This window comes from Bubalus kerabau, chromosome 1 (assembly GCF_029407905.1).
Source record: "Bubalus kerabau isolate K-KA32 ecotype Philippines breed swamp buffalo chromosome 1, PCC_UOA_SB_1v2, whole genome shotgun sequence".
In the NCBI taxonomy this organism is placed as follows: Eukaryota; Metazoa; Chordata; class Mammalia; order Artiodactyla; family Bovidae; genus Bubalus; species Bubalus kerabau.
In genome coordinates this window covers 8,555,067-8,582,942 of record NC_073624.1, presented here as the reverse complement: position 1 = coordinate 8,582,942, position 27,876 = coordinate 8,555,067, and the positions used below count along the sequence as shown (strand labels likewise).

Below are 27,876 nucleotides of genomic sequence, written 5' to 3'. Positions count from 1 at the left end.
TAAGGGAGGTAGTTTAGAAATAAAACTTTTAGAATCTGTAAGCTCATTATACTCTTTGCTCCACCTTTGTTTATGTTTATGAATTTTCAAAATAAGTTTTAAGTCAATATATGAATATGTAACTAATAAATGTTATGTGCTATGAAGAGTAAAGCGGTCTGGGGAGTTTATATTTAAACTGAGACTGGAGATTGAGAAGAAGCCAGCCAGAGGAGATGGTGTTTGACAGGGGAGTAGCATGTACCATGCCATAGGCGAATAAGTCTTAGCATAGCCATGAAATTGAAAGGTCAGCGCAGCTGTTATTAGAGCGGGAAAGAATGGGGCGAGGTGATGATAGCGAGCAGATAAGCAAAGTCCATTATTCTTGCCTGGAAAATCCCATGGACAGAGAAGCCTGGTGGGCTGCAGTCCATGGGGTTGCAAAGAGTCGGACATGACAGAGCAAGAAAAAAATCAACAAGCAAAGTCCATATCACTTAGGATCTTAAATACCGAGAGAAGTTCAGATTTTATTCCTGTTTTTATTCCAGTGTGATGCTGTTGAAGACTCCTAACCGTGGAATAAGCTGACCTAATTTACTGTTTTGTTAAAATGCATGTATCAAAAAGATTGTAGGAAAACACTGTTTCATTAAAATGCACGTGTCAAAAAGATTGTAGGAAAACACAAGCATACAAAATCTATGAGATGCAGAAAAAGTAGTTCTTTGAGGGAAGTTCATAGTGATATAGGCCTTTTTTTTTTAAACCATAAAAAATCTCAAGTAAACAACCTAACCTACCACCTAAAAGAATTAGAAAAACAGAAAGTTCGGAGGGATGGGAGCAGAGATGCCAGCTGAAGCTATTGCAGTAGGCAAGAGATGATAATAGCAAGAGAGGAGAAAAAGGAACACATTTGAGAGCTATTTTGGAAATAGACTCAGTGGGACTTGCTGGTGAATTAGAAGTGGGAGGGGAGGGAAAGATAGGAATAAAGGTTTATGGCTTGAGAGCTATATAGTGTGTTATTTACTTAAATTTGGTACAACTGGAATGTTTGGGTAGGACTGTTAAGAGTTAAAATTGATCGTATTAAAGTTTGAGATGTTTTGAGGAGTTCCAGTGGAAATGTCAAGTAAGTTATTGAATATGGGAGAACACAAGTTCCAAAGAAAATTCCAGGCTGCAAATATAAATTTGAAAGTTTTTACTATAAGGATAATAAAGCTGTGGGAATGGATGATGCCGTTTAAGGAGAGAAATAAATAAAAGGGGGCTTGGTGTTAAATTCTGAATTACTTAACATTTAGAGAATAGGTCAGAGAAGGATGAAGATGAGAAGTAAAAGGCATGAAATATATATGGAAGGAAAACCAGGGAAGAGAGACACCGCAGAAGCTCTTTATCCCCAGCCAGTGCCTAGAACAGTGTCTGGCCAGGACTGGTGTTCAGTCGTCATTGGTTGAATGAAATCAAAAGATTATTTCAAGAAGAAGGGAAAGATTAACAAAATTTAGTGCTGCTGAGAGACCTTGTATGATGAGAGGATAAACTACTCATTGGATTGGCAGGATGGATATTGCTTGTGATGGAGGCAGAAGTCATATTGGAATGGATTTAACAGAACAAGAATGGGAGGTGAGAAGGTACAGATAGTATTTATTTATTTAACCACTTTACAGAAATTTGGCTGTGAAGAGAGTAGACAAATGGAGTTGTACCTGAAGGGGAATATGGGATCAAAGAAGAATTTTGTTTGTTTCTTAAAAGGGAACATACTAGAGCTTAAATGTATTCTATAGATGGGCGTGATCCAGGAAATAGTGGATGACGGTTGATGGGAAAAAAAGAGATAATTACAAGATTGGAGTTTTTGAGAAGGGAGGAAAGGAAGAAGGGAAGCTATCAGGACTGTAAGCAGAGGGATTGTTCTTCAGAAGGAGGAGGAGGGTCGCGTCTGTTGAAACAGAGGAAAGAAGGGAAAACAGGTGCCAGCTCACATCAGTTTATACAACTAGTCATGATAAAATGACAGATTTCCAGTTTTAGGCTTGTTTAGGTTCTCAATGGAAAATCAAGGACATTAGCTCAAAGGGATGTCAGTGCTGCAAAGGAGGGGAAAGTGGGTAAGAAAGAGATTTCTTGGAGAGGGGAGGAATTAGAAATCCAGTTTGCTAGAGAAATCTAGTAGAATTGCCAGCTGAGTGCCCATTTTGTGACTTTGAATTTATGGTAAAAAATAATCTAGCTAGTTGAATGCTTTTTCATCAGTATTCTTGATATGGAGAAGACAGTTTCTTGGTTCTGAAATAATGGAGTTTGAAAAAAAAAAGAGAAATCTTTGGAGTGAATTGAGGGTTCTTGCAAGGGAATGATTCTAATCATTAACTATGAAATCTAAGCTAGATGAAGAGAAAAAATTGAAGGAGGAAAGGAGTCAAGGAACCGAAGGTCTTGTTGCAATTAAAAAGTCATTTTCATGGGGCTCTTGAGCAAGTGAACTAGAAGGATCAGATAGTGGATTGAGTTTGGTGTGATAGTGGGAGGATGTGGCTGAGGCAGAGGGAAGGAGAAGGTCCTTAGAGCTGAGCAGTTTACAGAACTGGGGGCAAGGCGTTTGCCAGGGTTACCCATTTGGGTGCTGAGGTTATGTTGAATATGATGAACAAGTGTGCTAGAGAGTGTAACATTAAGTCAGATGTGCGAAAATATCAGAGTGGTAAGTGTTTCTGCAAATAATTAAAACTGAACTCTCAGGTAGAAAGGGGATAGATGGCTTCTTCAGACCAGGTGGCCAGGGAAGGCCTCTCTGAGCTGGTGACATTTATGGTCAAATCCGATTGATCAGATGATGAATGGAGAGAATACTTATGGCAGAGGGAACAACTAGTACAAAGGCTCTAAACTGGGTATAAACGCCTCACCTTCTAAGGAAGAAGGGAAGCCAGTAAAGCTGAAGCTTTTTCCACCAAGAAAGAGTGAAATGAAATGAGGCAAGGCTTCTCTAGTTGGCTCAGTGGGATAGAATCCACCTGCTGATGCAGGAGACATGGGTTTGATCCCTGGGCCAGGAAGATCCCACATGCCGAGAACCAACTAAGCCTGTGCGCCACCACTATTGAGCCTGTGCTTTAGAGCCTGTGCTCTGCCAGGAGAGAAGCCACCACAGTGCAGCTAGAGAGTAGCTCCCGCTGGCTGCAACTAGAGAAAAGCCTGCACAGCAATGAAGACCCAGCACAGCCAAAAATAAATAAATAAATAAAATTATTTTTAAAAGAAAGAAATGAAGTAAGGTTGGTGTGCATTAGGAGGGTGAAGGGTTTTGAAAGACAGTCCAGAGCTTACATAGCGTAATGCGGTAGCCAGCCTGCAGGATGACCCTGATGATCCTCTCATGTTCTTGCCTTTGTGTAATCCTCTCTTAGGGTGAGTAAGGCTAACCTGTGTAACTAATGAGATATTGAAGCAGTGCTGGTGTGATTTCCAGTGCTAGAACATAAGAGGCATGGCAGTTTCTGAGGGAAGGCAGGTTGCCATATTGTTCAATTCAGTTCGGTTCAGTCCAGTCGATCAGTTGTGTCCAACTCTTCGAGACCCCATGGGCTGCAGCACACCAGTTTTCCCTGTCCATCACCAACTCCTGGAGCTTGCTCAAACTCAGGTCCATCGAGTTGGTGATGCCATCCAACCATCTCAGAGGGACAACCTCTGTTGTGCCCTTCTCCTCCTGCCTTCAGTCTTTCGCAGCATCAAAGTCTTTTCCAGGGTGTCAGTTCTTTGCATCAGGTGGCCAGAGTATTGGAGTTTCAGCTTCAGCATCAGTCCTTCCAATGAATATCCATTCAACCCCTGGTTGGGTAACTAAGATCCTACAAGCTGTACAGCATGGTCAGAAACAAAAGGGACTTCAGAAATGTATTATCCAAATGGTACATACATCCTTGTTTGGATCCTGATGCAAATAAATCAAATTTACAAAATCAGGGGAAATCTGAATCCATATTTTGGTGTGATATTAATTTTTCAGATAACTGCATTATGTTTATGTTAGGCTTTTTTAATATTGTGGGGACATGCAAATAGCCTGTGGAAAGGTTCCCATGGAGAGGACCTAACCTCCAGCTAGCAGCCACCATGTGAGGGAGTCATTGTGGAAGGGGATCCTCCAGCCCTAGACAGACCTTCAAATGATTGCAGCCTCTCACATGTATTTCATTTATAAATATCCTGGTGTATATCACTAAAAGTGAAAGTGAAGTTGCTCAGTTGTGTCCGACTCTTTGCAACCCCATGGACTGTAGCCTACCAGTCTCCTCTATCCATGGGATTTTCAAGGCAAGAGTACTGGACTGGGTTGCCATTTCCTTCTCCAGGGGATCTTCCCGACCCAGGGATTAAACCTAGGTCTCCTGCATTGCAGGCAGACACTTTACTGTCTGAGCCACCAGGGAAGTTATATCACTAAAAGTTAAGGACTCATTAAAAAAAACAAAACTAACATAAGCATAATGCAGTTGTCACATCTGAAAAATTAGTATCATACCAAAATAAGGATTCAGGTTTCCGCTGATTTTGTAAATTTGATTTATTTACATCAGGATCCAAACAAGGATGTACCATTTGGATAATACATTTCTGAAGTTGTTTGTGTTTTTGGCCATGCCGCACACTTGTAGGATCTTAGTTCCCCAACCAGGGATTGAATCTGGGGCTACAGATTCCTAGTCCTAACCATTGGACCACCAGGAAATTCCCTCCTGAGTGTGTTTATAGTTCCCTTTTCCCGTCAATTTAGCTAAAAAATAAGCTTGGTCATCTGTCCAATAGTTTCTCACCTTCTGGATTTTGCTAATTGCATTTCTGTGATGTGTTTAACTTGTCCCTCTATCTTGTATTTCATATAAGCTGGTAGTTATATCTAGAGGCTTGATCTAATTCAGGTTCTTTTCCTTGGCAAGAATACTTTATGGGAGATGGGTACTTCTGTTAGGAGGCGTAATAAGCAGTTGTCTCATCTGACTATGATGTTAACAGATACTGAGGAGCAGTACCTCATTATTTATGTTACTCTTCATTGCAAAATGGTGATATTCTAACTCTGTCATTTGTCTTAATTAATTAGAAAAACTTCCTCATATCTATTCTGTGGTTAATCTAAGGTATAGGTCCTTCAGGAAAGGTGGATTAAATGCTTGATTCTTTCACTTTATCTGTTGTTCAGTTGCTAAGCCGTGTCCGACTCTATGACCCCATGGATTGCAGTGCACTAGGCTTCTCTTTCCTTCACGGTCTCCTGGACTTTGCTCAAACTCATGTCCATTGAGGTGATGATGCTATCCAACCATCTCATCTTCTGTCGCCCCCTTCTCCTGCTGCCCTCAGTCTTTCCCAGCATCAAGGTCTTTTCCAGTGAGTCAGCTCTTCGCATCAGGTGGTCACAGTATTGGAGCTTCAGCTTCAGCATCAGTCCTTCCAGTGAATATTCAGGGTCGATTTCCTTTAGGATTGACTGGTTTGATCTTGCTGTCGAAGGGACTCTTCAAGAATCTTCTCCAGCACCACAATTCAAAAGAATCAATTCTTTAGTGCTCAGCTTTCTTTATGATTCATCTGTCACATCTGTACAAGACTACTGGAAAGATAACAGCTTTGACTATATGGACCTTTGTTGGCAAAGTGATGTCTCTGCTTTTTAATATGCTGTCTAGGTTTGTAATGACTTTCCTTCCAAGGAGCAAATGTGTTTTAATTTCATGGCTGCAGTCACTGTCCGCAGTGATTTTGGAGCCCAGGAAAATAAAATCCGTCACTGTTTCCACTTTTTCCCCTTCTGTGTGCCATGAAGTGATGAGACTGCTTATCAGTTTTCAAAATATTAAGTTGGTTCCCTAGCGTCATCCAAAGGAGACCAGTGAGTTTTAAAAAAAAATCGTACTATGAATTCATGGATTTTTAACATATTTGGTATATGTGAAACCATTGCTATGATTATTTTTATTGATGCTTCAGATTGTCCCATTCTTAACTACTGGGAGGAGCCTCTTCGAGTTGACTTCTGAAGATGTTTTATAACTTTTTGATATGCAAGATGTCCGGTGCTTACCTTACACGTTTGCTGTCCCAGTTCTGAGTCAGCTGTTTCTTTGAGGAGCTTTGGTTCCTATCAGTGGTAAAGGCTGTATGTGAAGTTTGGATACTTGATCACATATAGCACACTTTTTATTTATTTTTTTTTAGCACACTTTTTAATGGATGCTAATCAGAATGTATGAGGAGTTCAAAAAAGATCTTTCACTTTGGGTTCAAATGGATAGATATGCTATTTTTCTTAATCTAAAAATATGTATTTTTTGTTTGTTTGTTTGAAGGGAAATAGGAAAAAGAAGGCCTTAGAAAAAAATAAATGAAGATTTAACTTCTCTTTTAAATTGTGTGTCCTCCTTCTGCTGTACTTTATTCATTATGTCCAGTGAAGAGAACTTTTCATATTTCTGGCTACAAAAAATTAGATGTTTTTAAAGATTATCAATATGGCTTTTGGTTTATATACTTCCCATCTCTTTTTATGTCTAGATTCCCCCTCCCACAGACATGTTTCTCCCATAGACACATGTCTTCTGGCATTTTTAGGAGGATATAGTATTTTTATTTTGAATTTTTTTTCTTTATTATAATACTCTTGGCTTACGCTAGCTACATCACCAGTGAAAAAACCTTAGTTTTTGTGACAAGCATAAGGAAACCTTGTTTCTTGATATTTTGATCTCTAAAACTCATTATATAAAGAGAGGAAATATATTCTACAAGTTGAATGATTATGTATTTAAATTATAAATCAAGTTAGAAGAGAATGAAATATTGTCCCCCTTGAGAAGACTCTGGAATACAGATTTTTTCCCCCATATTTAACAATTTGATCCTTCTCACTTTCTCAGTATTCAGGATCTAGTTCATCAGTTTTATATATGAATCATTAAATATTTTATTCACTCATTCATTCAACCAATACTCATTAAGCACCTCCTCTACACCAGACATGGTATTGAGAACTGGGGATAAAGGAATAAGGAAAGCATCTGCTGATCATCACATAACTTTTTATCCAGTGGGAGAAAGACAATCAAGCAGCCACATTACTGTTAATACATATGTAGCGCCAAAACTGGTAAGTGCCTTTTAGGAAATGTAGGGAGCTTTTAAGACTGATTAACAAGGAGATATGACCTGGTCTGAGAGATTAGGGAACACCCCTCTGAGAAAGTCACGTTGAAGCAAAGATTGGAATGAATGGTACGAGTTGGCTAGGTGATCATTTCGAGCAGAGCCTTCAGGTAAAGGCACTAACATGTGTAAGTACTAAGGGAAGAAAAAGCTTGAACCCTTGGAGGAACTGAGGTTTGCTGGAGATAGAGAAAGCAGGGTGGTAGGAGAGAAGCTGGAGATGTAGGCAGGCCTGGCTCTTGCAGGGCACTGTCAGCCTCAGTCTCCCCTAGAGATACAGAAGTCCAGCCACTTAACTGTTGGTGAGCCAGTCTCTTAAGGACCAGGCTTCCACATGACACTTCCTAGGACACGTTGGTGGGCTTTCTGGTGGCTTAGAGGGTAAAGCGTCCCCCCGCAATATGGGAGACCTGGGTTCAATCCCTGAGTCGGGAAGATCCCCTGGAGAGGGAAATGGCAACCCACTCTAGTACTCTTGCCTGGAAAATCCCATGGACGGAGGAGCCTGGGAGGCTGCAGTCCATGGGGTCTCAAAGAGTTGGACACGACTGAGTGACTTCAGTTTCCACTTTCCACTCCTGGGAGAATGTGGGGAACTCTCTGAGTTCAGCTTCTCTCCCCTACTTCTTTTTTAAAATTTATTTATTTATTTTTTTATGGCTGTACTGGGGTCTTCACTGCTGCATGTGGGCTTTCCCTAGTTGCAGCAAGTAGGGGCTTCTCTTAATTTCAGTGTACAGGCTTCCCATTGAGGTGGCTTCCTTGATGTGGAGCAGACCCTAGGCACACGGGCTCCAGCAGTTGCAGTCGAGTCGGACGTAACTGAGCGACTAACACTTTCAAGGCAAAATTAATTTTCTTCCAAAAAGCAATTCTTAAAAATTGAAAATAACAAGAAGCAAAGAACCTAAAATTTAAAACTCAGTAATTTGAACTTTATATCCTTAGTGGTATATACTCTAAGGACAAAAAAAGAACTACAGAAAACAGGCAACAGCAAAATAACAAAACCCTTCAATTGTACCATGCATTATTGGTGATGGTATCAGTATTGTCATTTGGAGATTGTTGTGTATGTATTGTCAGATAAAGCAAACGAGTGCTAAGGAAATGGCAACCCACTCCAGTATTCTTGCCTGGAGAATCCCATGGGCAGAGGAACCTGGCAGGCTACAGTCCATGGGGTCGCAAGAGTTGGACGTGACTTAGCGACTAAACCAACCAACCAACTTATGTGGCATTTTATCATTTCCAGTGTTGTTGACACTCAGATTATCAACATAGATGAAAGGAGATACAGATACAAAAGAAGTTAATTAAAACCCTGTTAATTTGGTTTTTTTTAATAGGCTTATTTTTCTAGAGCAGTTTTAGGTTCACAGTAAGACTGAGCACAAAGTACAGAGTTCTCATTTAACTCCTTCTCTACCCGCAACCCCCAGTTTCCCCTGCTGTCAACATCCTGCCCCAGAGTGGTACACTTGTTACAGTTGAAGAACCTGCATTGATACACATCATTGTCACCCAAAGTCTACAGTTTACATTAGGATTCATTCTTGGTGGTGTACATTCTGTAAGTTTTGACAGATGCTTCGTGACATATATCTACCAGTACAGTATCATAAAAAGTTTTACTGCTCAAAAAATCCTCTGTTCTCCCTCTAGTCATCCCTTCCTCCAACCAAGAGCCACTGGCAACCTCTGATCTTATTACTGTCTCCATAATTTTGCCTTTTCCAGAATGTCATATTGTTGGAATCTTATGTATGTAACCTTTTCAGATTGGCTTCTTTCACTGAATAATATCCATTTAAGTTTCCTCCATGTATTTTAATGGCTTGATAGCTCATTTCTTTTTGGTGATGCATAATCCGTTTTCAGTTTGTTTATCCATTCACCTATTGAAGGACATCTTGCTTGCTTCCAGGTGTTGGCAATTAAAGCTGCTGCAAACATCAGTGTTCAGGTTTTTGTGTGGATGTAAGTTTTTAGTTCCTTTGAAGTATCAAGGAGTATGATTGCTGGATTGTAAGCCTGTGTTTAGTTTTGTAAGAAACTGCCAAGCCATCGTCCGGAGTGGTTGTGCTACACTGCATTCCCACCAGCCAGGGATGAGCATTCCTGTTGCTCCACATCCTTATCAGCGTTTGCTGTTGTCAGTGTTTCAGTTTTTGGCCATTCTAATAGATGTGTAGTGGTATCTCATTGTTTAATCCATGACTCCTTAATGACATATAATGATGAGCATCTTTTCATATGCTTATTTGCCATCTGTGTGCCTTCTTTGGTGATGTGTCTTATTCAGGTCTTTTGCCATTTTTTAATTGGGTTGTTCATTTTCTTATTGTGTGTTAACAGCCCTTTATCAGATATATCTTTTGCAAATATATTCTCCCAATCTGTGGCTTGTCTTCTCTTTCTCTTGATTAACTTGATTTTGAATTGGAAGTTTTGGGAAGAACTCTTGCTATATTTTATCTTAACAACAACAACAACCACCTACTACTGTATTCCACTGAAAAGCCGTAGAAACAGTGATCAGCCCAGTAGCAGTATACAACCCTAGTGTCCAAATTATGGTCTCAAAAATACCAGTTATCATAAAAGAAACAGCATTCCTTGGATAGCTTACCCAGTTCTGCAGCAGGAATCATACAAGATAAAGCTAAACCTAGAAATTCTTGATATATTATAAAGAAGTCATCCAAAATTATGGCAGATCATATCAAAAGGGCCCAAGAGAATATAAATTGTTGCAGCCACAATGGAGAACAGTATGGAGATTTCTTTTAAAAACTAGGAATAAAACTGCCATATAACCCAGCAATCCCACTACTGGGCATATACTCTGAGAAAACCATGATTCTGAAAGACACATGTACCCCAGTGTTTGTTGCAGCACTATTTATAATAGCTAGGACATGGAAGCAACCTAGATGGCCATTGACAGATGAATGGATAAAGAAATTGTGGTACATATATACAATAGAATATTACTCAGCCATAAAAAGGAATGAATTTGAGTCAGTTCTAGTGAGGTGGATGAATCTAGAGCTTGTTATACAGAATGAAATAAGTTAGAGAAAAATACATATGTTAATGCATGTATATGGAATCTAGAAAAATGGTGCTGATGAACCTATTTGCAGGGCAGGAACAGAGACACAGACGTAGAGCACAGACTTGTGGACACAGAGGGGGAAGGAGAGGTGGGACGGATGGAGAGAGTAGCGTTGACACATGTACATTACCATATGGAAAAGAGGTAACCAGGGGAAATTTGCTGTATGATGCAGGGAGCTCAACTCGGTGCTCTGTGACAACCTGGAGGGATGGGATGGTGTGGGAGGTGGGACAGAGGTTCAAGAGGTAGGGGACATATCTGTATGCCTGTGGCTGATTCTTGTTAAAGTGTGGCAGAAAGTAACACAACGTTGTAAAGAGATTATCCACCAATTAAAACTAAATTTTTCTAAAAAAGGACCCAAGAGTATACATGAAGAGACTCTCTTTGACCAATGATGGGACAGTTTGAATACCAATAAAAACATTAACTGAAACATGTATGAGTTCATAGTAATACTTTATAAAAGCTTATTGGTTACCATTTGTTAGTGCTACATTAAGCTTGTATCTTTCTGTTCCTATACAAATTGATCTGGCTTCTAGATCTGAGTACTAATTTATAAGAATTACAGAGGACAGAGCAACATATTAAATACCAACATGGGGGTCTAATAAGAAAAGTCTAGGCTATGGGAAACCCTACAGGACAAATAGCCTGGTTGCTTTGACAGATGGGTTGCAAAGGAAAAACACATCAAAGCAAACAAAGTAACAAAACCTAGTATATTTATGAGATGTTTGGAAATTTGAATACCAACTGGTGACCTGCTGGTATTAGAATTATTATTAATATTTTTAAGTGTAATAGTGACATTGTGAATTTTTAAATAGTTTTTTTTTAAGGATAAATACTGATGTGTTTATCCATGAAATAGGTTTGGTTTAAAACTAATGCAGAGGGAGGGAGACAGATGTAGGCTGGATACAGATGAAACAGTGTTGGCCAGGAATTAACTATTTGAGCTGATGATGAGAACGTGAAGATTCATCATACTATTCTGCCTACTTTTTAAATGTAATTTTATTTCTTTCTTTCTTTTTGGCCACGTGGGATCGTTGTTGCTGTGCGGGCTTTTCTCTAGTCACGGAGAGCCAGGGCTACTCTCTAGTTGCAGGGCACAGGCTTCTCATTGCAGCGGCTTCTCTTGTTCTCTTCTCTTCGCTAGTGCACAGGTGCTAGTGCACACAGGCTCAGTAGTTGTGGCTCCTGGGCCCTAGAGCACAGGCTCAGTAGTTGTGGCCCACAGGCTCAGCTGCTCCACGGCGTGTGGAAATCTTCCCGGATCAGGGATCTAACCCATGTCTCCTGCATTGGCAGGTGGATTCTTTACCACTGAGCCACCAGGGAAGCTCCTATTCTGCCAACTTTTTGTGCTTAAATTTTTCCATAGTAAAATTTTTTGAAAATCTCGCCTAGGAATTCATAACCATGAACTGGCCCGTGTGTGAATGTGAGATTTGAATTCTTACTATCTGTGTAGCATGAGAAACTCAAGCTAACTTACTTTAAGCTGTTCTTGGGTTCGTAGTGTCTCCAGGAACCTGACAGAACAACACAAATATTCTCAGGGAAAAAAGAAAATCCTACTTAGGACTCAAAGAAGTCCCACAAATACAATTCCAGAGAACAGAAGCCCATGACGAAAAATCACAGATCACTTAGGAAACAAGCTACAATGAGTGAGTCAGCAGAGAGAAAATCATATGATTTGAAAAGACTATATAGTAATGATTGGAAACTGAATAAAGTAAAAATATTTTAATATATTTAAAGAAATAAAAGCAGAGGTTAAAAGCGTAACTAGGTAACTGAAAACATATGAAAACTGAGTTTAAAGTCCCATATGTTGAGGCCGGGTTTTACAGTTGCTGTGCATCATTGTAGAGCTATCTGACTAGCTTTTTTAAAAGATATTAATAACCAGATATATTTGAAAAAGAACTGTTGCCGAAATGAAGAACATGATTATTGAACTTAACAGTTAATTGACAAGTTAAATAGCAGATCAGACACATGAAGAGAGAATTAATGAACTAGAAGATAGAGCTAAAGAAACTGCCCACAGAAAATCCAGAGAAACAGAAAATCTAAAAGAAAGATTAAGGCATGTGAAAGATACAATGAGGTCTGACATAACATCTAATCAGAGTTCTGGAAGGAGATAATATAAAAATTGAGAGAGAGTCATTATTTGAAGAGATAATGACTGAGATTTTCCAAAATTGATGAAATACTTGAATCCTCTGAATTAGGAAGTTCAAACAGGATAAAGAAAGAGAAATATCCCCTCAATTCTTTGGCAAATACAAGATCTTAATAGTGGCCAGAGAGAGAAAGCAGACTATTCTCAGAATGATAGCTGACTTCTCATTGGCCAGAGTGGCAGCCACGAGACATAATGCTGTTGTCAAAGTGCCGAGAGAAAAATAATTATTTTTCAAAAATGATGATGAAATAAAAACATTTTGAAATAAAGACCATTTTATGATGAATGGAGGAAATAGAAGAGTGTTTTGAGCTTTCAGCTATAATACAGTAATTAAGAAAGAGTTTAATACTCTAGAGTCAGCTTGAATTCTGTTGCCCTTGAATATATTAATCTCTCTGCTTCAATTTCCTTCTCTCTGAAATGGGATGACAGTAATACACTTTGTGGCGGGTTTTAAATAAGTAAATGAGTTACTAAATCTGAAGCATTGTGTTGGAGAAGACTCTTGAGAATGTTATGTTGGAGAAGACTCTTGAAAGTCCCTTGGACTGCAGGGAGATCAAACCAGTCAGTCCTAAAGGAAGTCAGTCCTAAATATTAAGGACTGATGGTGAAGCTGAAGCTCTAATACTTTGACCACCTGATATGAAGAACACTCACTGGAAAAGACCCTGATGCTGGGAAAAATTGAAGGCAGGAGGAGAAGGGGACGACAGAGGATGAGACTGTTGGATGGCATCACCGACTTGATGGACATGCGTTTGAGTAGGCTCCGGGAGTTGGTGATGGACAAAGAAGCCTGGTGTGCTGCAGTCCATGGGGTTGCAAAGAGTCGGACACGAACTGAGCAACTGAACTGAACTGAACTGATTGTGACTGGCCCATAATATGCATTCAGTAAATGTTAGAGATTATAGTACTATACTGAATTTTAGGTATCATCAGTTGTAAAACATGCCATTATTTTATGCTCCACTAAGTAAGGAAGAATGCTCTCAGTTAATTGTAAGATATAAGATGGCATTAATTAATTATAAAATCTGCCTGGATTTCAGAGATGTTACCATGTAAAGAAAAAATTATGTACCTCAGAATTGGTGAAAGGAATATAGTTCTCCACTGTCCACTCCTGCAATGACTAGCTGGTTATTTGAAAATCATTTCTTGAATAACTTCACTTTTCTTCACTGGTTTGAGGAGTCCTTTTAATCATATTTTCCTTTGTGTGCTGTGTGTTGTGCAAAGTCACTTTAGTCGTGTCCAGCTATTTGTGACCCCATCACCTGCTGTGACTCCGTGGACTGTTGCCCAGCAGGCTCCTCTGTCCATGGGATTCTCCAGGTGAGAATACTGGAGTGGGTTGCCATGCCCTCCAGGGGATCTTCCCCACCCAAGGATTGAACCCACATCTCTTATGTCTCCTGCATTGGCAGTCTGATTCTTTACCACTGAGCTACCAGGGAAGCCCAACTTTCCCTTTCATTATGCATTGTTTTCTCCTTGATTGACAAGCGCTTCGACCATGGAGTCAAGGAGATTAGTGTATTGGATGAGAATTAATGGGAAGGGAGATTGAACGTAAGCAATGTAGCAGATTGTAGCATCACAAAGGAATGACGCTTGAAGAGCAGGTTTGGAGAAGCTATTTCCTTTTGGATAGGTTAGATTGGGGGTTGGAGGGACCTTGTGATAGAAATTCTTACTAGGTTCCCAAATTCTCTCCTCATCTTGGCCCATTCCTTCCTCTCTGTTTCTTTCCAAACCACTAATTCTCAAAAATTTAGCCTCCATCAGAATAACATGGAGGGCTCTTTAAAAAGCACAGATTGCTGGCCCTGCCTACAGAGCTTCTGATTCAGTAGGTCTGAGTAAAGCCTTAGAAATTACATTTCTGTCCATTCCCTGGTGATGCTGCTGCTGCTGCTGAACTGGGGGACTTTACTTTGAGAACTACTGCTTAAGACTGAGCCCTCTTCGTTTCCATCTAGATTATTCTAAACGGCCTCTAGTTTTGGCTTCTTTTCCCAATTTTCCTGTCCTTTAACACCTCCTGATACAAATTAGGATTATAGTGGAGGGAGTAGACATGGAAAGAAAGAAATTAACCTGAACCACATTGCAGAAGAAAGATGAATGGCCTCTGGGGACTGAATAGATATGAGAGACAAAGCAGCAGGAAGCACAAGAGACATCTTCTAAACCTTGCTACCAGATTTACTTTTAAAAACCCTCTTTCATCTTGTTATTTCCCTATTCAAGAATCTGCCGCACGATACATCTAAAATGAGATTTAAATAAAGTACAACTTACACTTGACACATAACCAGTGTGATTTCTCCTGTTGTGTCTAAGTCAGATCTCTTCATGACAAGTGACTTTGCGAGTAAATTTCTGTATTACCAAATACTTTCAGGCCCATGCCAGTGACCTACTTTAAGCAATATCCAATTTAATGATTCCAGTTCAGCAAACTAATTTGGATACATTTTAGGACTTGCATAGAATTCAGTCTGAAGTACACTTGTATAAAGACTATCGATTTCTAAGGGTTAGTTTAGACCCTATTTAGAAATCCTATTTATTGTATGTATATTATTATTTTTATCTCATTATACACTGTGCTTTCCATATTTACCTTTTTCTTATGCTTGCTGTTTGGCCATTAAAAAAGGGCAGGCATTATGCCAAATATTTATATTTGCAATTATAAATGCAATTGAGGCCAGAGTGTGTGTTTGTATGTACAGGTGGGATGAAATAAATAAATGACAGTGAAAGCATGTATATCAAGATCACTCTGTTGATCCTGGATTTGAAAATAAGTATAGAGATGATGCTTTGGGTTTTTAAGATATTTAGTATGTGAAATATTTTTATTTTTTAATTTTTAAAAGCTGACTTTTCTTGTTATTTCTCCCGTGTGTAGGTGAGATTTTAAATATGTGGGAATTCTGTTGTTTATTGTTCAGTCGCTCTGTCGTGTCTGACTCTTTGGGACCCAATGGACTGCAGCACTCGAGGCGCCTCTGTCCTCCACTGTCTCCTGGAGTTTGCTCACATTCATGTCCATTGAGTCGGTGATGCTATCTAACCATCTCATTCTCTGCCACCCCCTTCTCCTTTTGCCTTCGGTCTTTCCCAAAATGGGGTCTTTTCCAATGGGTTGGCTCTTTGCATCAGGTGGCCAAAGTGCTGGAGCTTCATTTTCAGTATCAGTCCTTCCAGTGAATATTCAGGGTTGATTTCCTTTAGGATTGACTGGTTTGAGGACTTCTGGAATGAGAATTCTGGCTAGCTGTAAAAGAATGTCAAATATTTGTGTGGTTTTTTTTTTTAATCTTTATTGTGGCATAATTGACATAACTATAAATTCTCCCATTTTAGGTATAAAATTGAGACAGTGCTTCCAGTTTGTATTGTTCATACAGAATAGAGCAGCACTGAAGGAGCACTCTTATGTGGATAGAGATGAATGTTTGGAGCCTTTGTAGCTTATTCATTCCACAGATTGAGCATCTACTACGTATCAGGCACTGTGCTGTATATTGGGGAATGAATGAAGTGTGAACAACTTAGTTTCTGCTCTCAAGGAAGTAACTAACCATAAGGGCTGTATAAAGGAAAATAAGCTATAATCCTGGGCCATGGGAACCCAGAAGAAGAGTAGCTAATCTGGAGGGGCTTTGGGGGATGGGGCATTATCAGAGTATGTTGATTTATTAGTAATTGTTGTTGTTCAGTTGCCAAGTCATGTCTGACTGTGCGACCCCATGGACTGCAGCATGTCAGGCTCCCCTGTTCTCCACTATCTCCTGGAGTTTGCTCAGATTCATGTTCATTGAGTTGGTGTTGCTATCTAACCATCTGATCCTTTGCCTCCCCCTTCTCCTTTTGCCTTCAGTCTTTGCCAGCATCAGGGTCTTTTCCAGCGAGTCGACTCATTCATCAGGTGGCCAAAGTGTTGGAACTTCAGCTTCAGCATCAGTGCTTCTAAATATTCAGGGTTGATTTCCTTTAGAATTGACTGGTTTGATCTTCTTGCAGTCCAAGGGATTCTTGTCAAGAGTCTTCTCCAGAACCACAATTCAAAAGCATTAATTCTTCAGCACTCAGCCTGCTGCTGCTGCTGCTGCTGCTGCTAAGTCGCTTCAGTTGTGTCTGACTCTGTGCGACCCCATAGACGGCAGCCCACCAGGCTCTCCGTCCCTGGGATTCTCCAGGCAAGAACACTGGAGTGGGTTGCCATTTCCTTCTCCAATGCATGAAAGTGAAAAGTGAAAGTGAAGTCGCTCAGTTGTGTCCGACTCTAGCAACCCCATGGACTGCAGCCTACCAGGCTCCTCCATCCATGGGATTTTCCAGGCAAGAGTACTGGAGTGGGGTGCCATTGCCTTCTCCGACTCAGCCTGCTAATACCTAGTTAATAATAATACTTGGTAATAATAGCTACTGATAGTAGCTAGATAATAATGATAGCTAATACCCAGTGTTTATTCTCTCCCAGGCCTGTTCCAGACACTTTGCATATATTTACTCATTGAATCATTACAAAAACCTAGTGAGGCAGGTTGTATTTTCATACTCATTTTTATAGATAAAGAATCTACAAGATTATTGTTGATAAATTGACCAAGGTCACCCTGCCCAGTAAATGGCAGATCTGGAATTTGAACCAGTCGGTGTGGCCCTAGAATCTGTGTCTCCTGAAAAGCTTTCTCACTGGAGATGACATCCAGGCTGTGTCTTGAATGTTTGTACTTAGTCTGACAGAATGATGATTGGGTTTTGTCTCCATGGTTTTCTAGACAGATATCAGGAGTGAAGGTAAAGAAAGCTTAGGGTTGAGCACAAGTGTGACAGACTCCTTGTACTACCTGTGAAGAAGGTGGGTGGCAAGAGATGAGACTGGGAAGGCAGGACTGGATAATGAAGGGATGCCGGCTAAGGAATTTGGGTTCTGTCATCTAATTTTTAAAGTTATAGCAAAGATACCACTTTTTCCTTTGTATGTATTTGATCTTTGTTTTGCTTTCATTGTTTTTTATTGTGAAATATATCGCACAACCAGAGACGTGTGTAAAATACAAATGTAAAACTTAGTTATTTTAAAATAACCAGTTCTGAGATCAAAGAATAGGACATTACAGGAACCGGCAGCCCTTAGTGAGCTTTCTAGAGACACCCCAACTTCCACCTGCAGGTAACCACTCTTCTGATTTCTTTCTTTCCTTTCTCCTTTTATCACCCACGTACATCTAAACATTATAAGTTTGGCTGATTTTGAGCAGAGTCACACATTATATATTCTTTTATTATGTGGTCATTATGTTTTTGAAATCCATCCATGTTCTGTGTGGTTGTTATTTCCTGATTTTCATTGCTGTATGGTATTCCATTTTATGAATATGCTATTCTACTGTTGAGAATATCTGGGTTGTTCCCAGCTGGGGGCTCTTATAATAGTGCTGCTTTGAAAATTTTTGTGTATCTTTTGGTGCCCCTGTGCATGAATTCTTTGGGGTATATACCTGGGAGTGGAATTGCTGGATCGTGAAGTATGTCTCTTTTCCACTTTAGAAGAATAATGCCAGACTATATTCCAAAGTGGAGATAGCAGTTTATTTATACATTCACACAAATAGTACATGGTTATTCCCATTGTTCCATACCCTTGGCCACACTTGTTATTATCAGACTTTAAAAATTTTAATTGTTCTGGTATACAAAGGTATATTGCTGTGATTTTCTTTTTCTTTTTTTCCATCATGGTTTTCTTTTGTATTTTTCTTATTATTGAGGTTCGACAACTTTTTATTTGTTTTTATGGTTTGTTTGTTTATTTGGTGATGTGCCTCACCTAGCCTCTTGCCCATTTTCCTATTGTTATCTTTTGTTTCTTGTCAGAACTCCTTTTTATTTTGAATATGAGTCCTTTATTGGTTTTATATGACCCATTTTTTCCTTTTCCTGAGGATGTCTTTTGGTGAACAAAAACTGGATTTTGGTATCATTATCTTTTATTTGTTTTTTGTCCATGGTTACTCTTGTTTCCTGTTTTAAGAGCTCCTTCCCAGTGCCTCTGTGATGGTAACATCCCACATTGTTTTCTGAAAGCTTTACTACTTATCTTTCACATTTGGATACATAGTTCACTTGAAATTGATTTTTATGCATGGTAATTCTTAATTAACTTATTAGTGCCTTGAAGATTATTTTTAATATGTTGTCCAGATTTTCTAGGCTGTTCTTAGCAGGATAGGCTTGTTGGTCTGAATTATCTAGTTTAGCGTTCCCAGAAGCGGAAATCTCTTTTTAAAGTTTCAGTTTCACTTTGGCTTCAAAATGACCTATCCTCTTCTGTAAAGGGGCCTTAATAAGTATGTTTACTAAAAAATAGCATAAAAAAGACTGAAAAACTATATAGATTCATGATTGCTTTTATTATATAATTTTTTTATTTAAAAGACTAAAAAAGAAGTTTCTGTTTCATCTGTGCTTCTCTCAGCTATAAAGCAACTGCTAGGCAACTTAAAGCTTGCTGCATGAAAAGAACAACTGTACTTATTGCAGGATAATTTTAGAATGTTTCATTTCCATGTAGAATTTTGCCATAGCTATACACTATCAAACGCTGATTGATCAAACAGTTTAATGATGGTGATGGCCACCCCCTTTCTCCATCTATCCATATATTTAAGCCTCTTTTTTGGCCAGAGATGGACTGTATGCAAACCACATCCAGCATGCTTTTAGTTTGTGCCACAAAATATGAAGAAAATGTTTTCAGTTTGTGGCAACTAGATCCATGACATATGATGCTCCGGGAACTGTTTTTACAGTCGCAAGATGCACGAGAACAGAATAGCAAACTCCCATGGTTATTGGCAAGGAAAAACTGGCTACGTGGCTGATGTTAAATGTGTTTTTTTAAGACAGCCAGATCAAGAAACGTTTGAAGAATCTGAGACTGTGGCAGAGAGATGATTTTGCAGTTAGTAAACACAGCCTTGGGAAGCCCCGGCAAGGCAGTTTCTTGTGAGCCATTTACAGCTTCTGGGAGGAGAGCACAGTGGAGGTGCCAGCGAGCAAGGGCTGACGTGGCCTCCGGGGAATGTTACAGGGGCTGCAGAGCCTCCTCTGTGGGCACAGAGCACCACGGGGTTAGAGGAGGCTTCTGGTCCCCACTTTGCCTGGCCATTTCGGTCTCTCAGTCTCACGATGAAGGTGAGCCTGGTTGTAGCCAAGAGTTTACAGGGAAGCATTGCGTACTTAGAAATTATGGCTCTCCAGCCACATATTTCCTTCCTGCCCAGCCCTTGCATATAGCATTTTCTTTCTCTTTTAAAATTAACAATGCCCCAAAGTGTGGTCCACGGATCCCTTGCACTGCCCCAGGTCTAGATCCTTCCAGGGGGTCCATGAAATCACAACTCTTTAATAACATTAAGATGTTATATGCCTTTTAAACTCATTCCTGAGTGTACAGTGGAGTTTTCCAGAGGCTACATGGCATGCAATACTGCAAAAGATTGAATGCAAAAGCAGATATTAGGATATAGCTGTGGTCTGATACTTGCAAAATATCAAAGATACTTACAAAAGTGTAAAAAAGTGGCACTATTCTCTAAACTTTTAGCCTTTAAAATATTTTTAATTTAAAAATGTTAACATGTAATCATTTATTACTTATATATTTAAATATTTATGAGTGAATATTTTAAATTTTTCATAGTTTTCATTTTTAATGTGTTTGTTGTGGTTTAGTTGTTAAGTCGTATCCAACTCTTTTGTGACTCCACAGATCATAGCCTGCCAGGCTCCTCTCTCCATGGGATTTCCCAGGCAAGAATACTGGAGTGAGTTGCCATATCCTTCTCTAGGGGATCCTTCCTGACTCGGGGATTGAACCCATGTCTCCTGCATTGGCAGGCGGATTCTTTACCACTGAGGCACCTGTAAATATTGTTAACTACAACCCACATAAACAAAAGCTTTTGGAGATCCTTAATAAATTTTAGGGATGTAAAGAGACCCTTGCAATGAAAAAGTTTGAGAATCACTGCTTTAGATCCCATCAGTTCCAGCCGGGATCTTGGTTTCTCCCTGAAGGCTGCACAGGTTGTCCAGCCCACCATTTTCTCTGCATCCTCGAAACTTCTGTGCCGCACAGCTTACTGCTTAGTTTTTGTGGAACTGCTTGGTGTGCTAATTTTCTTCTCCTTATCAATAATGTAAGACCTCTAAGGATAGGGAAAGTGTTTGTTGCTTAGTCGTGTCCGACTCTTTGCAACCCCGTGGACTGTAGCCCACCAGGCTCCTCTGTCTGTTGGATTCTCCAGGCAAGAATACTGGAGTGGGTTGCCATTCCCTTCTCCAGGGATCTTCCCGACCTAGAGACTGAACCTGGGTCTCCTGCATTGCAGGCAGGTTCTTTACCATCTCAGCCACCAGGGAAGCTCTAAGGCTAGCGATCGTATCTTAAATGAGATGTCCATGATGTATATTGCTGAACACAGCATAAATAGTTTCATATTATTATTATCTTCAATATCAATATTAAATATTCCCTTATTGTTTTAGTGGAGAACCAATATGCATTTGAAATTTTGTAGACAACCTTCATAGAAATACCTATTTGATTTTTTTAACTACATAAATTTAATACACAACATGGAAAAAGAATACTTTTTGATTACAGATCATCAATATATTGAGTGCAAAAGCTGAGCATCTTAGCCTGTTTAATTATTTTCCTTTTCTTTAATATTTCTTTATTTGACTGCACGAGTCTTATTTGAAGCATGATAAATCTTCCATCTTTGTTGTGACATGTGGGCTCTTCAGTTGTGGCAGGTTGAGCTCTTATTTATGGCATGTGGGATCTAGTTCCCTGACCAGGGATTGAACCCTGGCCCCCTGTGTTGGGAGCACAGAGTCTTAGCCACTGGACCACCAGGGAAGCCCCCTGCTACCGCTACTGCTGCTAAGTCACTTCAGTCGTGTCCGACTCTGTGCAACCCCAAAGACAGCAGCCCACCAGGCTCCCCCATCCCTGGGATTCTCCAGGCAAAACACTGGAGTGGGTTGCCATATCCTCCTCCAATGCATGAAAGTGAAAAGTGAAAGTGAAGTCACTCAGTCGTGTCCGACTGTTCGCGACCGCATGGACTGCAGCCCACCAGGCTCCTCCATCCATGGGATTTTCCAGGCAAGAGTACTGGAGTGGGGTGCCATTGCCTTCTCCAGGGAAGCCCCCTAATCTCTTTAATTCTTTGTGGCCAATGATTGCAGTAAAACCTAGTCAGCAGTAAAACCTAGTTGCAGTAAAAACCTAGTCTGAAACCAGCAAGCATAGTGCTAGGTGTTTCGTAAGCCTCAGGAAAGCTGGTTGAGTTGAATCTGCTGTTCAGTAGCTGCCTCTGCTGTTCTTATAGCTGGCAGTCATTATTCCCCACCGTCCCGCCCCCACCTTCATGTGACTGGCAGTTTGTGTAGGTCTTAGAGGGTAGCTTTACTTTCTGAAGCCCTTTGTGTTAAAGAACTGACAAGTTGTCCTGGACTAAGCAAGAGGGCATTAGTTCCATTTGACCAAACTGGATTAGTAGTTGAAGGTAAGGCACATGCCTTTTTCTTCATCGCTGCTTCAGTTTATTTATTAGGCAACTCTTCCCTGACTTAAAAGTTACAAGAATAAATTTAACATCTTTATGCCAGGGTCCTGTTCTCAGTCCCAGAGTTTCTTCACAGCTTCTCCATGGCAGTCTGTGGGTTCATGGGGGTAGCACAGTGCCCTGAGAGCCTAGCATGACTTCAGCATGGTATTTCTAGAACAGACATGAAACCTGGCAGGTGGCTCATTCACTGAGTGAATGATTGGAATCAGTACTGTGGCCCTGGGTGTACTCTTATAAGCGATGAACAGCATCCTTATTTCAGTAAACAAAGAATATTATATTGAGTTGACTTTATATTTCCCTCCTCCAAATGCATGTTTTTGTTTCAGGAGAGTTTATTGGAATATCCTTTGCACTGACACTGTTTTATGTGATGGTGATACAGTGATAAAAAGACTTAGCCCTTCCTGTCTTCAGAAAACTTACAACCTTGTAGTCTATACAGCATAAACAAGCCTAGTGGAAATATATACCGAGTATAGTTGCTAACCCAGAGGAAGGACCCATCCAGAGCACCTGGAGCAAAAGAGAAGAATCAAGACAAACTTCATAGGAAAGGTTTCCCTTTTCTTGCATCATCAAAATTGAAAAATGCCCTGTGAGAGAGGGAGTCCAGTTGACACAACATGTACAAAATCACAGACACGTGAAACCCTGTGGTGCTTAAGAGAAACTAAAAGCAGAGTGGTTTTGTGAGATGAAGCTGAGAGCTGAATGGATCCTGGGCCTTGTATACCACGCGGTGGAATTGGATTTCATCTTGAAGATGGATGAAAGGTATTGCAAGGGCCCTGTGGTTTTGCCCTTTATAACGGTAATTCTAATGGCAGTGGGGGTGGGGTGGGTCTTAAGGGTAAGAAAACCAGTTTAAAAAACAAGTGGAATAAATCAGTGGAAATTATGCCAGAACTAAGGCAGAGATGATAGGAATAAAATAGGGAAGAAAGTGCCTGTTGAAATATTGGAGGATTAGAGCTGACAGTGGAGAAGGCAATGGCAGCCCACTCCAGTACTCTTGCCTGGAAAATCCCATGGATGGAGGAGCCTGGTAGGCTGCAGTCCATGGGGTCGCAAAGAGTTGGAGACGACTGAGCGATTTCACTTTCACTTTTCACTTTCATGCATTGGAGAAGGAAATGGCAACCCACTCCAGTGTTCTTGCCTGGAGAATCCCAGGGATGGGGGAGCCTGGTGGGCTGCCGTTTATGAGGTCGCACAGAGTCGGACACGACTGAAGCGACTTAGCAGCAGCAGCAGAGCTGACAGTTTGGTGAGAGGAAAATGGAGGTGATGGTTCCAGATTTTTGAGTGGGATGCTAGTATTCCCAAGAGAGGCAGATTATTTTAAGGGGAGGATTATTTTGTTTCATTATATTGTGTTTTAGGGACCTGCGGAACATGAGGTAGAGAAGTCTATTGACATTAGGAAGTTATACAGATGGCTTTGAAGGTTGTAAGAAAGGTCAGCCCTAGAGAGAGATCTGGGAGTCATTGAGATATGTTGTTCAGTCGCTCAGTTGTGTCTGACTCTTTGCCACCCCATGGACTGTAGCCTGCCAGACTCCTTTGTCCATGGGATTCTCCAAGCAAGAATACTGAAGTGGGTTGCCATGCCCTTCACCAGGGGATCTTCCCGACCCAGGGATTGAACCTGGGTCTGCTGCATTGCAGGCAGATTCTCTACTGTCTGAGCCACCAGGGAAACCCCTTCTGTGGGATAAAGGGACTAAATATGTTCCATGTCAGTTTGAGCATCAGAACTATGCTCAAATCCTTAAAGCCAGGAGTTGAGTTGAATTTCTTCACAATGACCTTTGTTCCCCAGTCCTCCATGCGCAGAAGCAGCTGCTTCTCACCCAGCAACCCCCTGCCCATGATGGGAATCTGAAAATCAACAATATTGACAAGGGCCTTGGACTGGCTGCAAGCCTAGGGAGACAGGGAGATCCAGACTCAGCCAAGGACCAGGAACTAAAGCAAAGTGCCCCTGGCCTAGGGATGAGATCTCATGTCCTTAACATCAAGATGGGAAAGGGGCTTCCAAATGACAAGTATTTCAGATCCTTCTAATTTTTAGAAGCCAAAGAAAGGTTACAGCAAATAATTCAATGATAGCCATTGTATTTGACAACTGGGAGTGATAGGGAGAGAAACCAAATGTTGATGATGATTAAGTCCATGAGAGAGTAGGACACTGAGACCACAAATAAAACTTCTTTTTAAAGAGCTTGGGACTTCCCTGGTGGTCCAGTGGCTAAGACTGGGCTCCCAATGCAGGGATACTAGGTGCAATCCCTGGTCAGAAAACTAGATCCACATGTCATGACTAAAGATCTTACATGCCACAACTAAGACCTGGTGCAGCCAAATAAATAAATATATATACATATTTAAGGGATAATCCCTAATGGCTCAGACAGGACATAATCCGCCTACAATGCAGGAGACCCAGGTTCGATCCCTTGGTAGGGAAGATCCCCTGGAAATAGAGCTTGACTAGAGGGGAGGAAGGGCACACCATCTGGAGGAGATTTTAGGATTAAAGGGGGTGATTTTAGGAATGGGCAGACTTGAACATTTTTACAGAATTTCCAAAGTGTTGAACTGAAGTAGACGTGACCTAAAACTGCAAGTAGCATTTCCAGATCTTGGAACAATGGTAACCCTTGGGTATTGGTAGCTAAATAAACCCGTCTTCCTGTAGTAGTACTACCTTTATCTGCGCCCCTTAGGCTCTGACTTTATTATTGGTGTTACTTAATTCAACAGGTTCCTTTTTGCCCTCTTAGGCTGTGTGCCCCGCATATAGAGCTGGATTCGTAGTCCCCTCCTGTCTGCCCCTAGTCTCCTGGTCTGTGCTCGCCTCCCAGGAAAACCTCCCTGGCCTCATTGCTGGTGTTTTGCTCCACCCCCACATCTGCTGCTCTTCCAGACATCTTGCTTGAAGTTAGGCCAGTTGCCAACAATGTAGACAGTCTGGGTTTTCAGTGTTATTTGTGACTCAGAAGTTTACAGTGTATTCTTAATAATCTGCATCTGGAGAATTATGCTGATTATCAAACATAGCAGTAGTGGTGAGTCCTGGGAGGACCAGGGCAGGGAGAGAGGGCAGTGGTCAAGGACTTTATCTATATTGCTTGAAGTTTTTGAAATGAGAATTAAAATTATATTTAGAAGAATCATGCTGAACAATCAAGTTTCAAAATTAAAATTCCATCATATCAGAGACATTATTTGTAAATATAGTTTATTGGATATGTACTTCTTTTCATATTCTTTGTAAAGGATTCAGTTCAATTCCACCTGGTGAGTTTAGTTCTATACTTGGCTGTGGAGAAACTCTTTAAGTCTACTTGAAGTTTTGCAGGGCCTGGATATTGATGTAGTCCAAGATCCACTGAACCTTCCCACCCCACTGTGTGAATTTCAAGACCAATTTGGTTACTCTGGGAGAGACTAGAGAAAACTAGAGCAGTTCAAGTAGCTTACTGCCATGGCTACGCATGATCAGATGGAAGGATTATAGGGCGGCTCTGAACATTTCAGATGGTGTTTGCGAGGAATTTGCCATTACTCATACCTTAGAAGGAAAACAGTGCTGTAGATAACTTCAATTAGATAATTTTCAGTGTTGATTTTAGAATTAAATTTTGTGTACCTTGAATAGGAGTGCATCTGATACAGAGGTTCACGGCCTTGCAGAGAAAGTAATGAAGCTGTTCTGTAAAAACTGGTTTCCAGAGTACTTGGAAAACTGCCCGGTTTCCCCTGCTGGCAACTCCTCTGCTTTAACTCCTTTTCCGTCACTGACCGCCAGCAAGTGTCTGGGACCAACTGCCAAACAGGCCAAGGACCGATCTGGCCACGGTGTCTTAAGCTTGTCTGTTAGCAAGATATGTAATAATGGGCCCCTGTATGAAGTTGGTACAGAATTTAGTGTTTACCCTGAGAAGGATGTTTAAGCCTGGGCAGAAACTAATCACAATAGAGAACCGAAAATTAAGTCTTTTATCTTGCTAGTCTGTGGTTGAGAAAAAGTTCAAGAATCCTGTCTTTCTCTGAGGTGCTGAGCGTCACACATAACCACAGAGTTTACATCCTTTGTGAGGGCCAGGCTCATCTTGGAAGCTGTGGCTGGCTTCTTCAGCCTTCCCCGGTGCCATTTAATGGGGACGCTTCCACACTGCAGTACTGTTATTGGGGTCACATCAACATTCAGTTCAGTCTGTGTTTATTGAGCTCCATCCGATACCAAGTTCAAAAGTAATGTAAGACGTAGGTAATCCTTGTTGTCAAGGAGTGCATGAATAAAACAGATCCATGGATATTACTGATATTGTATGATCTCAGAAGAGGAACACTTCAGCCAAGAAGGGTACAGAAAACTGTGAGGAGCTAACACCTGAGGCAGATCTTAAAAGAGGAGTAGAAGGGAGTGAGGCAGCGGGCTCCCAGGGACGCAAGTGCACGTCATGAGCAAGGCCGCCCTGTGCCAACCACGCGACCAGGATGTGACGTGATGACGGGACTGGAGGGATTTTGAATTTTACCCTAATGACAATGGGTAGTTACTGACTAGATTTTGCCAGTGATGTACACAAAGGTCAAATTGGCTTTTTAGAAAGGAAGATTGTTGGGATAACAGTGTGTATAATAGGACGGTAAAGCTAATAATTAAAATGTTACTGACGCTCATCATATAGGACTTCCTAGGTGGCTTAGAGATAAGGAATCTGTTGCAATGCAGGAGATACAGGTTTGATCCCTGGGTCAGAAAGATCCTCTAGAGAAGGAAATGGCAACCCATTCCAGTATGCTTGCCTGGGAAATCCCATGGACAGAGGAGTCTATGAGGTCGCAAGAGTCAGACACGACTTAGCAACTAAATAGCAAAAATAAATACTCATCATAGTACCATTCCATCTGAGATTTATTTATTCAAACACTGAAAATAAGCTAAGGTGGAGATGATGGTAGATAAGAGGGCAGTAAGATACCTTTGAGATTGAGTAAAACACCACCTCAAATGCTGTGACCTAAGGTAGTTCTGAAGCTGTAATTTATAATCTGTAGCCATGGGAAGTGGAATGTGCTTTCTTGGACAGAAATGTTAACTTGATTGTGAAACTAGGTGGCCAACTTCCAAACAGTGACGGGCTTTCTGACAGCAGTGTTGATGCTAATCACAGATAAATTTCTGCCGCATTTGTCCCCACGTTGAGCAGAATATCCTTCTGGCATTTGTTTCTGCCATTGTAAAATGAAAGAACTGGCCTGGGATCTTTAACTGTCTAATAATACATGGCTGTCATTTCATGTGTGTGTGTATATATATATATTTCACATATATATAAAGAGAGAAAACATTCCTTCACGAAATAACATTTTCACTGCACTTATTAGCAGCTTGCTGTCATTTGCTTTAATTCTTAAGAGGCCATTCCAGCAATTAATTAGAAATGGCTCAGGGAGGAGTGGGAGTAGGCCCAAGAAAACCAGCTAAGAGGCCTCCACAAGTAGGAAATGATGATAGCAATGAAAATGAAGAATTATGGGTAGCTCTAAGATACGTATTTTGAAAGCAGGAGTGATAGGGTTTGCTGACTGGCTGTAAGAGGATTGGGGTGGGGTGAGAAATCCAGGATGAATCTGAAGTTCTG

The 27,876-nt window shown here is 40.7% G+C and overlaps 1 protein-coding gene across 11 annotated transcripts in view; it reads left to right on the top strand.

Moving 5' to 3' along the window:
- Positions 1–27,876, top strand: part of TNRC6B (trinucleotide repeat containing adaptor 6B) — a 260,774-nt gene that overhangs the window by 40,714 nt on the left and 192,184 nt on the right. Inside the window, exon 1 of one of the 11 annotated variants that reach the window (XM_055566729.1) lies at positions 20,373–20,398. The exons of the other annotated variants lie outside the window; for them this stretch is intronic. The gene's annotated coding sequence lies outside the window, so the exon portion shown is untranslated. Of the gene's footprint in view, positions 1–20,372; positions 20,399–27,876 lie in introns of those variants that run through there. 11 annotated transcript variants of the gene reach the window in all.